Here is a 13,911-nt window from a genome sequence, read left to right as displayed (position 1 = left end):
TAATTGGCAGATCCTGGCTATTGTTGTAGTGTAGCAAGTGATTGTACATTTCTGCAATACCTAACGTATGTTTTTGTAGCCCTGTCGATGTACTTTAACATATGTTTTAAGAACACTTCAGGCGTTCAAGCTCAGAATGCTTTTTAATGAGAGAAAAATGATTTGTTTCATAGACCAGGTGTAATTCAGTTGAAGCTAGAACGCTACAGATAATTCTTCGACTGTATATTATGAAAAAGTGCATTCAACGTCTACCTTATACTCGTGTGAGCTGTCTTGTATATCCGTGATTTTGTTGATGTATTTGATTTAATAGAGCTCTGTTTACATCTCTCAAAGTTGTGCCATTGATAAAACTTGATCATAGTGAAGTATTGGTTACTTAGGTTGTCCCAATGGTTTATATATCAATAGTTCGTTTGATACAGGTAGAATTGTTATCTGACATGTTTGAACGTTTTCAATTCAAAACTGTTGTAGGTCGAACATTTTGGCACGTAGACCCCTAAATATTTTTATGACATGCTGATACCACCAAGATGTACCACAACCCAAAAGGATGAATACATATCGAACACAGTGGTTCTTATGAAGGATACTGTGCTTCATTTGATAGAAAGGTGCAGGAAACACGGTGTTCTACCCTATGAGACATAGTTATTCGCCGTAAATCTTTTAGCACTCACCAGTCATTTAATATGTGTGCGTTTTCAGCTATTAAATACACGGTTACTATCTTGTTATCAGTAATTAATATTTTCCATAAATGCATTATTTAGGGAGAAGTTAAAGGTTTATCACTCAAAATTGATGTTCGTTAGATATGTGTATGTATTGATTTTAATTATAATAAAGCAGCGACGAAATGGTAAAACTTTATGAGAACTATGTGACCCCTGGCCTCTTGCACTGCCAGACATTGCAAGATATACCAATCCTCTGTCTTAACAGCTGTCTATGGTTTCGTCATTACTGGGCTTCATTTACCTTTTTTCTGCAACAGGTATCCTGGTAATTATCAGCTTCTGCCAGCATTAGGTTGGTCTTTATATGCTTGCTAATCAGGTGTTTAGAAACGTTTGCTAATTGGGTTTATCTTAGAAATAATATCATCTTTAAATGTGGTTTAATTTCATCAAGACGTATATTGTTCATTTGAAGACTTCTGTGGTTATTTCTGTAATTATTTTGAAAATAAATAATTGTGTAAATTAAGTTTTGATAACTTTTCATTTGATAAGTATCTACGTAAATACTGTTTATTCTGATCAAGTTCTTGTTTTTAAGCTGCACTCTCACAGAATTACCGTTTTGACAGCTTTTTATGATTGTCTTTGGAATGAGCCAAAATATCTGGAAACCAGTGATATTATACTGATGACAAAATATCAGATCGCAGTTTTTCATATATCCGTTCGAAAAGAAATGTTTTATGGTTAAAATATTTAACGCTTTAAGAAAAATGCATTTAACATCAATTTTTGAACATTAATATAAAGCACTGTGATCGGATTTTATGTCCGCATACTTATATCACCCGTTTCCAGTTAATAACGCATAAATTGGCTCATATCAAGAAAAACAAAGTTGTCAAAACGTTCAATATGTGAGAGTGCAGCTTTAAAATATTCATAGATATTGAACTATAATACGAACCGCACATGTATAACATGTACAATTATCAGTATGAAATTTTGTTTCTGAAAAACATATGCCCTGAACGATGGTTTTACGATATTAAACTTAAATCATTTTACCCTTTTTCATAAATCGCTTATCGGTTAAAACAAGCTGAAAATACTCAGAGATCACAGGTGGGGAACAGACAATTTATAAAAATGTCTTTTACGATAGCTTATCTCCCTACTCTGACTTCTGGCTTATCAGTAATTTTTATCAAGGGAGGTAATCTAAATATCTAAAGGTATGTGGATTCATCTAAAGGATTGCCGCTACCTTGTGACCTAAGCAGTACACCTACAAAGATAGAGCAGACGTGCATTGTTTTTTTTATCCAGTAATATATATGCTTAGTCATTTTATTACATTGAATTAGGTGAGATTTCAATCTCTTTGACAAATTATTAGGAAATCAGGAGATTAATCTTGATGCTTTTTTAATACAACATCACCATGTGAGTCATAGAAAAGTTGTGCAATGATTAAAAACTGTTTCAACTCTGGTGAGTGTTCATTGTCATTTGAAATAACCCATTCATTATTTTATTGATATAAACACTTTGATATTGATGTGTGTCGTGTGTATTTGTTTATTTTCAACTTGACCCTTGACCTTTGTGCCACTTAACAAGAGCATACATGCAGTCGAAAATATGACCTTTGACCTTTGACCTTCTTGTTGCTGGATACCATCTTTATGTGTTCTGTTTATATACATAAGCACTGCTAGGTCAGTCAACTATGGCCATACATGGCCCCTTAAATCAAGAAATCCTGGCAATTTGCTATAGGCCCACTTCCTGTTGCTGGGTACCATCTGCATGTGTTCTGTTTATATACATAAGCACTGCAAGGACAGTCAACTGTGGCCATACATGGCCCCTACAAATCAAGAATTCTTGGAATTCCTGGCTAGAGGCCAACTTCCTCATGCTGGGTACCATCTCAATGTGTTCTGTCTATATACATAAGCACTGCAAGGACAGTCAACTGTGGCCATACATGGCCCCTACAAATCAAGAATTCTTGGAATTCCTGGCTAGAGGCCAACTTCCTCATGCTGGGTACCATCTCAATGTGTTCTGTCTATATACATAAGCACTGCAAGGACAGTCAACTGTGGCCATACATGGCCCCTACAAATCAAGAATTCTTGGAATTCCTGGCTAGAGGCCAACTTCCTCATGCTGGGTACCATCTCAATGTGTTCTGTCTATATACATAAGCACTGCAAGGACAGTCAACTGTGGCCATACATGGCCCCTACAAATCAAGAATTCTTGGAATTCCTGGCTAGAGGCCAACTTCCTCATGCTGGGTACCATCTCAATGTGTTCTGTCTATATACATAAGCACTGCAAGGACAGTCAACTGTGGCCATACATGGCCCCTACAAATCAAGAATTCTTGGAATTCCTGGCTAGAGGCCAACTTCCTCAGCTGGGTACCATCTTTATGTCATCATTCTATATATTTTGGTTGGCGGACGACAGACAACCACTTATCATGCTTATAAAACCTCTAAAACAGGATTTAGTAACTGTCTTATTTAGTCTACAACATATTTTTAATCTATTTTCCTAGCTCTTCCGCAATAAACATACATCTAATTTAAATGTCGCTATGACATCATAAAGGCGATAACATTGTTTGAAACATACCTGAATATTCTCTAAAATAGAAATTGAATTATATTTAATCAGGATATATTTTGCAAGAGTTCTCATTTCGGTAAAACTACACGATGTGGGCTTAGTTATAAACCAATGAATGTGAGAATCAAATGTTCAACGTCCGCTTACCATTGACCACTTTTATAATTATGACTGTAAAATGTTCCTTGTTGACTTTCAAATTAGCACTAAAAATTCATACGTTTACAGTATAATTTATAGATAATACATTACAAGTTAAAGAATGTTTTCAAATGGACCGGCAGCAACCGCAAATGAAAGTGTATGGGCATTGTTCGCTGAGTGCTAACAAGTAGACACATGACTCAAAATACTTTATACACATAGAGGAAATTTGTTTGTTTCAGGGTAATATCGTAATAGATTTCACCAAGTGAGCACAAAAAGCTATATTTCACGATTGGCTTAGGCTAACAACGAATGATATATCTACCTTCGGTGTTCACGAGTTATCATGGATTATTTCTTTTATATATTCTAAAGCGCACCAAATTGTATGCGACCTTAACGCCATTCTGGAAATGATGCCGTTCAATTTGTGTTCTAGCCGTGTGAGCTGGCGTTTGATTTGGTATTGAGAGCGGGCAATAACTACAAAATAGTGAAAATGTTATTTCACCGTTTGAATCGACGAAGCGATCCCCGCGACCGTGGTCTCTTATTCACGAAGAATTACTTAATAAAATCTCACCAACTTAGTGTAAGCCCCTCCCAAGTTGCATCAGCTTTAAGATTATGGCGTGCGTCTGTCAAAAAGACCTGTCAATCAGGTAATCGAACTTTAGGCGCAATATAATGTTGAGTATATTTTTGCGTTTACGTTTACAATGGGTTACAATGCGGCATTGCTTTCATCAGCCTGAATAGTTTGATACTGTGGATATAAGGCCAAAATAGAAGATAAATACTTACAGTTCACACCTGTTATTTCCTATGTGGGCCCGTTCGTCATCGTGAATTATATAAAGTGTGTATCAATTTGTTGAAGAATTCACAGGAGATGGAGATAGACGTACATTTAGCTGATATATTTGTCAAAAATGTCAGGAAAAATGTCTGAAGTCCCAAATCTGTCGTAAAACCACTTGCTCAGAAGCAAAAACTTGTCTATGAATTTTTCAGAGAAATACATGATGAGAAAAATACATCTTTCGATGCAGAAGGATGGGGAGATGTTCGAAGGGGCGTTTTGGATACGTCATGGCCTGGAGCCGCCGCTGCATTCAATAGTTGCATGTTAGCTTGTTTGCCAACTATAATTTTCTAAAGTAGTTGCATTTAAATTGCGATAAAGGGCTGAATTAGTATTTGATACTCGGAATAAATTAGACATTCTAAGAAGGTATATAACAAATGAAACCAGCGGCAACTAAACAGGTGTATGAATGAAAACAGTCAAAGTTCTACGTACTAGCCGCGTGCCACTATCTCCAGGTTGCAGCACAAGGTATGGGTTTGAAGCTAAGCCATGTTATCACCAATATCTCTTAAAATCTGATAGCTTTTCCAAAGACCGTACGTATAAACTTATGATTTATTCCGGCGATATTTGTTTAGTATTTAAGTGTAAAACCAACAGTTTTAACGTTCTTGCAGATACATGGTAATGCAAATTTTCTGTAGTTTTATATTTTTTTCTTGACTGTAGCGGCGTTGGTTCGTCCTCCACTAAAACTAGTTTTTTATACTTAAATTGTATTTCTTTTCTTAGAATTTCGGTATCAAAGAGTAATAAAAAAAGTTATTTCAGATGCATAACCGTACACAAATTATCTGGTCCAAAAACATGAGCGAATAAAAAAGCAAAATCTTCGCCAAATACACAAATTAATATTAACTGCTTGTTTGACCCCAGGGTGGCAATGCTTTCATCAAGAGGATACCGATTCGACCCGTGATATCACTTCTGACATATCAGCTGTCGTTTTGAAAAATGAGATAAATTAAATTTCGAATAAATATACAGAAAATTAATGGTAGAAGTTTGAATCTGAACGTTTTTAGGGTATGAGTATTTAAGTGCGTGTTACTAGCGAGGTTGATTAAAGATCGCGCGTCAATAACTATGTCGTCCGTCTCTGTACAGAAATGTATCATTATATTGTGGCTCGAACTACGTTACAGTTTTTTTTTTTAATTTGTAGAAGTAACAAGATTGTGATCGACGCTAAATTATAACTGTTATTGAAACCTATGTTAAGAACATTTAACAAATATTACACACCACTGAGGGCCATATGACATCATAAGGACCGGCTAGTCAGCCACCGAAAGTGTATATGGACCGCTGACGTCATAAAAATGGACGCACATTTATATGAGGCATACTATATACAAATGACTACCATTTAAATTGCAAGATTCGTCATAACATGGCAGCGTTAGATTATGATTATTTTCTGTAGTACTGAATTTGTTTATGAAGTAAGAATATTTTCGAAAGAAGAGAAAGGTTAAAATAATTGGTCATTACAATTTAACGATTTAATCTAGATTCAAAATATTAATAACTCTCATATTGTCCCAAGCTGCGATCTACGGGCTCAACTTCCTCGTTGGCTTGAACTAGATGTTAAGGACCGATGGTTAGAATTCCCGCTTGGCTCAAATTGTCCGAGCCTCGAGGTATTTTCGCCGGTCCATAGTTAGTTCGAGCCAACGCGGTTCGACTGTAGTTGCTTTTGTATAATACATTGTGTGACATCAGAGTTTGTATAGACATTAAAAATGTCAAAATGTACATTTTTAGACAGAAGAAAAAATATATTTTACATTATGAAACAATATTTAAACATACATATATTATTCATAAAATCTATACGCAAAATAACTTTAGATGTTAGATAAATTTGAAGGATTTTTATTTTCCTCATTTCAAACATCAGGTGAATCCTTTGCATCAGATTGGATAATTCAACATTGTGACTATCTGGCCAAATGGATGATAATTCGTACAGTTAACACCTGCTATTTCCTGTGTGGGCTCGTTTATCATCTTGAATTATACAAGGTGTATATTTACTTGCATGAACTGAAGAAATACATACATACAGCTGAAATTTTGTCGAAATTGTCAGTATTAATTTTTGAAATCCGAATATGCAAAAAAGGTTAGAGATGTGGAAGTGCATGGGACTAGCGCAAGATGAAATATAAGCCACACAGAGTACCTAAAATGTCAAACTGCTTTCCCAGAAAAGGCTGCAAGATATGATACAAGTTTCAGCTCACAGTAATGGGGTGTAAGATCTTCCCCAATCAGATCCAAAGCCACCGCTGCAACTAACTAGGCGCAAGTATGTTTATTAGCAAAAAATGATTAAGGCTGTAGGCCGCTAGGCCTGAAGACTTTATAACCGTAAATCGGAATCTTCCATGTTCAGATCGACATAACATTTTTAACATTTGAAGAATTAATGCACACACGGACGTACCAACCCAAGTGCTGTTAGAACTGCGGTGGTCAACTACCTTTTTAACATTACCAATCTGCTGTTATGCTACGGCTGCGTTCTGCACGAGTAGCTTGCTAAGAGTAGCGTAGTAATAATAATTATAATGTTGTGCGGTAAATAAAATGCGAATAAGCTTGGTTCTTGCGTAATTACGCAATTAAATTATAGGAAACGTAATTATTTCAACATCGACGAGCTTCATGTACAAAACGCAACATAAAAAAAACAGGAAAAACTTGCATCGCATTGAAGGTGCAATTAGATGCTCATTTGGCGAAAGTTATCAAACCAAAATGTTTGAAAGGAAATAATAATATTTCATTTTAACCTATTACTATGTTGTTTTGGTGATTGTAATTCATTCATTAGTATATTCTCTATGTTTAAAACAGCTTAAAATCGGCTTTTACTTGACATTATTTTATTAAAATTGTTAGTATGTACTTACACATAATAGATGGTTATGCCATTGTGTCGCATCAAATCATTTACTTTTGTTTGTCGCAGTATTTCAGTCCTGAGTCTTCAGCATGTTACGAATGCATATTTATAAACCTCTGATATAACTATGCTCATTCTGTCTATGAGTGACATAGGTTGAGGGATATATTAATATACATACATGGACTAACTAGAATGTGAGTGATTGGAATTATGAGCGAGGATCCTGTCATAGTAAAAAGATACCTTAAGCATAAACTTTATCAACATGTCCAATGCATTGTGTTGGATGCATTTGGTTTAGCGGGCATACACTGGTAGTAAACTAAACACGACTCCGTCATGATTGAAGTGTAGAGTAAATTTCTCTAAAACCTGCTTAAATGCGTTTTCCGTGGCAGTGCATTGTTTATAAATCCAAAGATAAGGTCCCATACGCAATTGAGTTTATTCCATACTTTTATAATTAATTGGGTATCCCACATATTAAATGAGTATTTCAAGTGTCTGATACTCCATGGTTTTGATTTACTTGTAATTACTTGTTACGTGTAATAGAGTATCAGCGTAATAATCAAAACGTTTTTGCGAAGGATTTCATTACCATGCATAAAATCTTAAGATGTTAATGTTAATTTATTTTACAATTACATGCACTCACAAAAAATAGCAGGCCAAAGCCTTTAACGCTTTAATCGCTTTGATTTTCCCGTGGTTTGGCAATTTCATCAAAATCGTGAACAATCCATTTACAACCAATTTAGACTCTCCATTTACTTCGTGTCTGCCTCGTGTCATCTTGTCTTCTTTTAGAACTACCTAAATTTAGCAAGTCGGTGTTATATTCGTATGTCTCAAAAAATAATGGCATTTGCCAAAAACCATTAGAATGTTCAAGTCATAAAGTTATGAATTATGCTGGCGATAAGGCTTTTCAGGGAGAACAAATGATTTACATAGAAACATTCCCCAGTTGAAATACATATTGTATTGGAAGCTATAATCATGATAAACTTTTTATTTCAATGGAAATCTCAATATCAAATCCGGTTATAGCAACTAACGAAACGTATACACCTGGATTTTTTTAACCCATTGTTCATTATGCAAGAGTTTCGCTTTATAGCGATTTGCCTTCACACGATGCTTTGTTCACTTACATATCTGCACATTTGCATTTATAAATCTGGTATTAAACAAACGCTATTTTTTACTCTGACATCATTATTTACGTATGCAATAAATGCTGTCTAAAATACGAACAAAATGAATCAGACATATATCAGGTGTTCGTTTGATGATAACAATTCAATTTATTGCAGTTTCAAAACGTATCGGTTGATCATTCTTCCCCACATGATGGTTTTATTTCTCCAACAGATGAAACGAAATATTTATGTCGTAATCATACAAACATATTTAATTACGAAAACGGTCGAGTAACAGGTTGGCTGCTTATGGTGATTTCGCGGTGGTTTAAAGGTCCGCCAAGTGCTAATCATACGATATACACCTGAAGTAAAATCTTGATTAGGAATGACTCGTTCGTAACGCTCACTCCACCCCAGTCGTAACCATTCAGATTTTACTTAATGTCATCAACCTATTACATAAACTCTTCTGATTTCTGAAATATTCGATGCATTATCTTTCAATGGTTTTCGTCTTCTTAGCATTGTCAGTAACTACGACACTTGTACAATGTTTGGGAGTTCCATACATTACTTCCCATATTGTAACGGTAACCAGTAGGCGGGGCTTAACAGTTCAGAAATAAGCATTTTGTCCTTGACGTACGTCCAACATGCCGACCGCTTTAACCTTGACGTACGTCTGACGAGCCGATGGTATTGACATTAAATATTCTAGAAAACGATACCCCATTAAAGTAGAACACGTCCGCACGACTTGCAGAACATCGTTCTTGGCGTGTATCCGACATGCTTATTACATTGACGTTGAAGATAATATTGAGTGACTAAAACCAATCTGACTCAAGTTTCAAGTTTTATTCATACTACTGGTCGATATGGGCATAACAGGTAACAAACGGCGTATCAAACGTTTATACAAAGCAAATTAAGAAAACAGCCATATTAAGGGCAACAAATTAACAGTAAAAACAGATGCAAAACATTTACAGCTTACTGTAGAAAAAGATGACAGAGATGAAGACACATACAGCGTTAACAATATTGAGATCAAAAATAAAGGAAGATGACTCACTTAACATTAACAATCAACATTATGATTTTAACAAACAAAGCTAGCTTCATTGAAGTATGATCATTACAACACATTAGATTTTCAAAATGTTTGGATAACGATATAAGTTTTGATTTGCCTATGTACGTCTTTTATTTATAAAGAAACTGCAGTTAAAAAGATAGTGACACTCATCACCTTATTCTTGAGTATAACACAATCTATTTTCTCTTATACTTACAACCCTTTTCTATAGGTAAATTTCAAAACCAAAATTTTTATACACATTGCTACTCCAACTTTTAATATAGTGATCATTCAATGATGAGTTCACTTTGTTCTTAAGATAATTACAATTAGGTATACTTTGCCTTTTCCAAAACTTAGGGAAACCATTATGCTATTAGGAATATTTTTATCTTGACAACCCAGTCAGTGTTTATTTTTTCTAGTATCAAACATTTTTTTCAATAGGACTGGCTCCTAACTCGCCCATCACCATATCGATTGGAGTAGACATTTTTGATTTAAATATGTTCTTGTAAAACTTAAGTTGGAATTGAGATATGACATCAATATTTCCATAGCCCTTTACCCATACAATACAATAGGAATAATTATCCTATCAAACAGCTGTAATTGAACATCAACAGGTAATCTATGCTTCTTAACTTTAGACATGACAATTAACATAGCTGAACGCGTTTGATATGTTTAATACGTCTTGGTCTTGCCAAATTTTCCATTTATATAATGGAACAACAACAGCTTCGGAGAGAATTTTGTCAAAGTAAAAACAAACTTATTTCTCAATTTACCTCTTGAAAAGACTACAACTTTAGTTTCATCAGTATTACAGATAAATTGCATACTTTGCAATATTTATGCATACAATTTAGTGATTATTAAAGAGCAGTTTACCTTTCTTCAAATATTACAGTATCATCAGCATACACTAGAAGGATTAATGTTAATAAAACATCAACATAATCAACACTCAACTGTTCATTTATTTTGAATGAAAGATATTACTTCACAATGACTCTACATATAAGATAACAAATCTTTCAGAAAAATGGAAAGTAGTTCTTTCACACACATTTGGCTTAGCATAAACATTCAGTATAGCTCTCAGAACACTACCATCAATATATGACTGAGCAATTTTCTCCATAGTGCATTTCTATTAATGCTACCGAACGTTTTTCTATAGTCATTAAAAAGCAATTCAACATCATTTGCATTGACAAAGAAATATCAACATTTCATTTAGAAATTGCGGCCTACAATGCCGTAACTTCTACGAAAACCTGCTTGTTCTTCTGCTTAAATACCACTTTCTGCTAAAAATATATGATAAACCGCTTACAATGATTATGCCTTTGTGTCTGTGCGGACCCTTGTCATCCCCTGTGATTATGACAGTAAATGTAAAATCACACCGGTACACCGAACACCAGCCACACCACTAGAAAAAGAACAAAATAAAAAAAAATACATTGAAGATGTGACATTGCTTCCTTAGAATACATAGTTGTTCTTTTTTCTACATTTTTACATTTATTTATTACAGCAACTGGCATTTCGTCTGATTTTGCTAGAATTATAGCGTGAACTAGCAAAAACGTCGTATTTGTCTAAAAGCTCAGCCTTTAACCTTAGATTGTGTCGGTCACTTAGGAAAAAAATGACTTTGTTTTGAGCAACTGTTGCTTTGGGGATTTCCAGACATGTTAACCTTGTCTCTTTTAAAGAAAAATATTTTTAATAAAAACAGAGGAAACTTATTGATTTTTTTCATTATTTTTATCTTAACAATGTCAAAGAACTGAAGGGCAATATTTTAGTGTCCATGCTATGTGACAAACACATACCGATAAAATATATTGGTAAATAGTTGTAATTCAAAATAAACTAAAATTGTCTTTCTGCTTTAATTGATATATAGAGGATATTTGTTTATTTCAGTGTAAGATCGTATTTTATTTCACGAGTGTCAAAGAAAAAACATATTATCACGAGTGGCGAGGCCACGAGTGAAAATATAGTTTTTCTATGATCACGAGTGAAATTTAATGCGATCTTACACTGAAATAACAAATTTTCTGTTTCTTTTATGCTTACTTTCGGAGTTGTATTATTTTATTTTTTAAATTTATTTCTTTATTACCTCCTTTTTGAAGACGATGTTATTTACGCCGCTACCCGTGGGGCGCCCCTCACGCAAAATTATAGCTGTCAACTTTTCTATTTCCGGTTTGTTGAGAAAAAGTTTTCCGCTATTCATTCTTATAGTTTATTATTCGCTCGAACAGTAATCAATGAAGTTTAATAAGTGCACATATGTTCAAAAAAATAACGAAAACACTTTTATTTTAAGCGGAGCATGAATACGAAACCAAATTTGTTAGCAAAACAAATGCGGATAATCATTGGATTTTACACATTTTTCTTAGTTTTAGAGTGTGTTTCATGATACGTGGATATTCAGTCATCTTACTGTCAGAGACCAGTCTGTTTTGATTGAAGACCGGTCGTTTTCAAGGTAATGATGAGGACCACGCTAGTTTGTTGACATATTTTGAAACGTGGGTGGGGTAAAAAATATCAGATTATCTGTAAATTGTTGTGTGAATTTTCCGGGAAGCTCGTTTTACGTATTACAACGACAAACAGTTCAAAATGCATTTGAACGATGATAAAACATTCTTTTATGTTCGAACAGTTGTTTTCGTCTGTAATTTGTTTGGTATGAAAGCAAATGTTCGAACATTCAGCTTCAAGATCAAGAAAACGTTTGAAAAACGGGATAACTGACAATAAACGGTAAGTTGTTAATTTCCATATATATATATTTATTTAAATTCATAAAACATTTCCTTAAATTTGCCAACATTTTCTTGTTCAAAGTGAAGTGTTCTGTTATGATCAAGGGGAAGTAACTACAATGGATTTTAAAAGTAGTTCTTAAAATTGATATTTCACTGTTGTTATTTCACCGATAAAACTCCTTATTTCATCGAAAAGCATGAAAGAAATATGTATCGGAACAATAACGCCTTATTTATTCAACAGTTCATAATTATTTCATTGTTTTATTTCAATTCTTAGGTAAGCGTTTAATGTTTGGACGACTACGGCGGACGACGGACAACTTCGTGTTCAAGTAACCTTAAAGCATCTACATGAAGTTGGCATAAAAGTGTATGGCTAATTTAGAAAAATAAATAGTGTTTTCTCTTCCTCAACATACTTTTTTCTGTGTCACTATGACGTCAATAAGTCGAAAACAGTGTTGGAAATCTACAATCATATCTTGTACTTTTTCCAGAATAGAAAATGAATTATATGTCTTCAAGATAAGCGTTATCGATGCTGAAAAAAGTGATGTGGGCTTAAGTTATAAACATAATGATCAAATTATTTATGTATTTAAAATGTTCCACACGTAAAAATATTATTTGTACCTTGTTAAACTTACTTATCTTATGAATATTATCAAACTGTGTAACAAACTGGCTATTAATAACATTGTTGCTAAAAACAGTTCTGTTACAAGGCGGTATCATGGGCGACGACTCGTGAAATATATTTTGCTTTTATTTTGGGTCGCTCAACTCAATACTGGTAATCAAGTTAATCTAGCAATCATCAGTGTTTCTTTCTTGTACAAACATAACGAAAGAACTCTTTTAATTGGTACATTTGTGACCGTTTATGTTACACGATCGTAAATTTGCTGACTAGGTCACTTTTTTCCATTGGTGGAAACACGTAGGTTGTTTTATTCTTGAAATATCCATTAACAACGCTATCTTTAATCAAATACCAAAGCTTATAATTGTTAATACAACGTTTTTTTTTTATTCTTCAAATTTCCGCTATTATTAACGTTACACACATCTTATCTAAACCAAGATCTCTCATCAAATAACCAAGCTAATATGAATGCCTGGTTGGCACAGGGGTTTCATGCTTTCATCAGGTGCACACCGCTGCTGAGAGCACGTGACATATGGTGTACCCGCGCTCATAAACGTACCTGTTATGCTACATCAGGGGCATATCAGCACTCGTTTTGAAAAATGAGATAAAATATATATGTCAAAACACTGCGACGTGCCTATCCTTTATCTAAATAAATACACGGGCATCATTTTCAAAAGTATTAATTTGTTCGTTTTAAGGTTTAGGTATTTCAGTACGTGCTTTTTCTGAGCTAAATCGTGTATTTGATAAAATATCATGTTTGAAGTTCAGTGATTTTTTTGCAGCTACTTGAGTATCTTATTGAAATGTTTGAAGGTTTGTTTCATGGTTTTCAAATGACAGGATATCATCATGTTGTAATATTACTGGTTGTGATGAATACAAATGCAACACATGCAGTACCATGAAAAAGCCGCCTTCGCATAAAGTGTCCTTATGTTGCTCTT

This window comes from Mya arenaria, chromosome 6, assembly GCF_026914265.1.
Source record: "Mya arenaria isolate MELC-2E11 chromosome 6, ASM2691426v1".
Taxonomy (NCBI): domain Eukaryota; kingdom Metazoa; phylum Mollusca; class Bivalvia; order Myida; family Myidae; genus Mya; species Mya arenaria.
The sequence above is the reverse complement of the archived record's forward strand: the minus strand, read 5'-3'. Positions refer to the sequence as shown.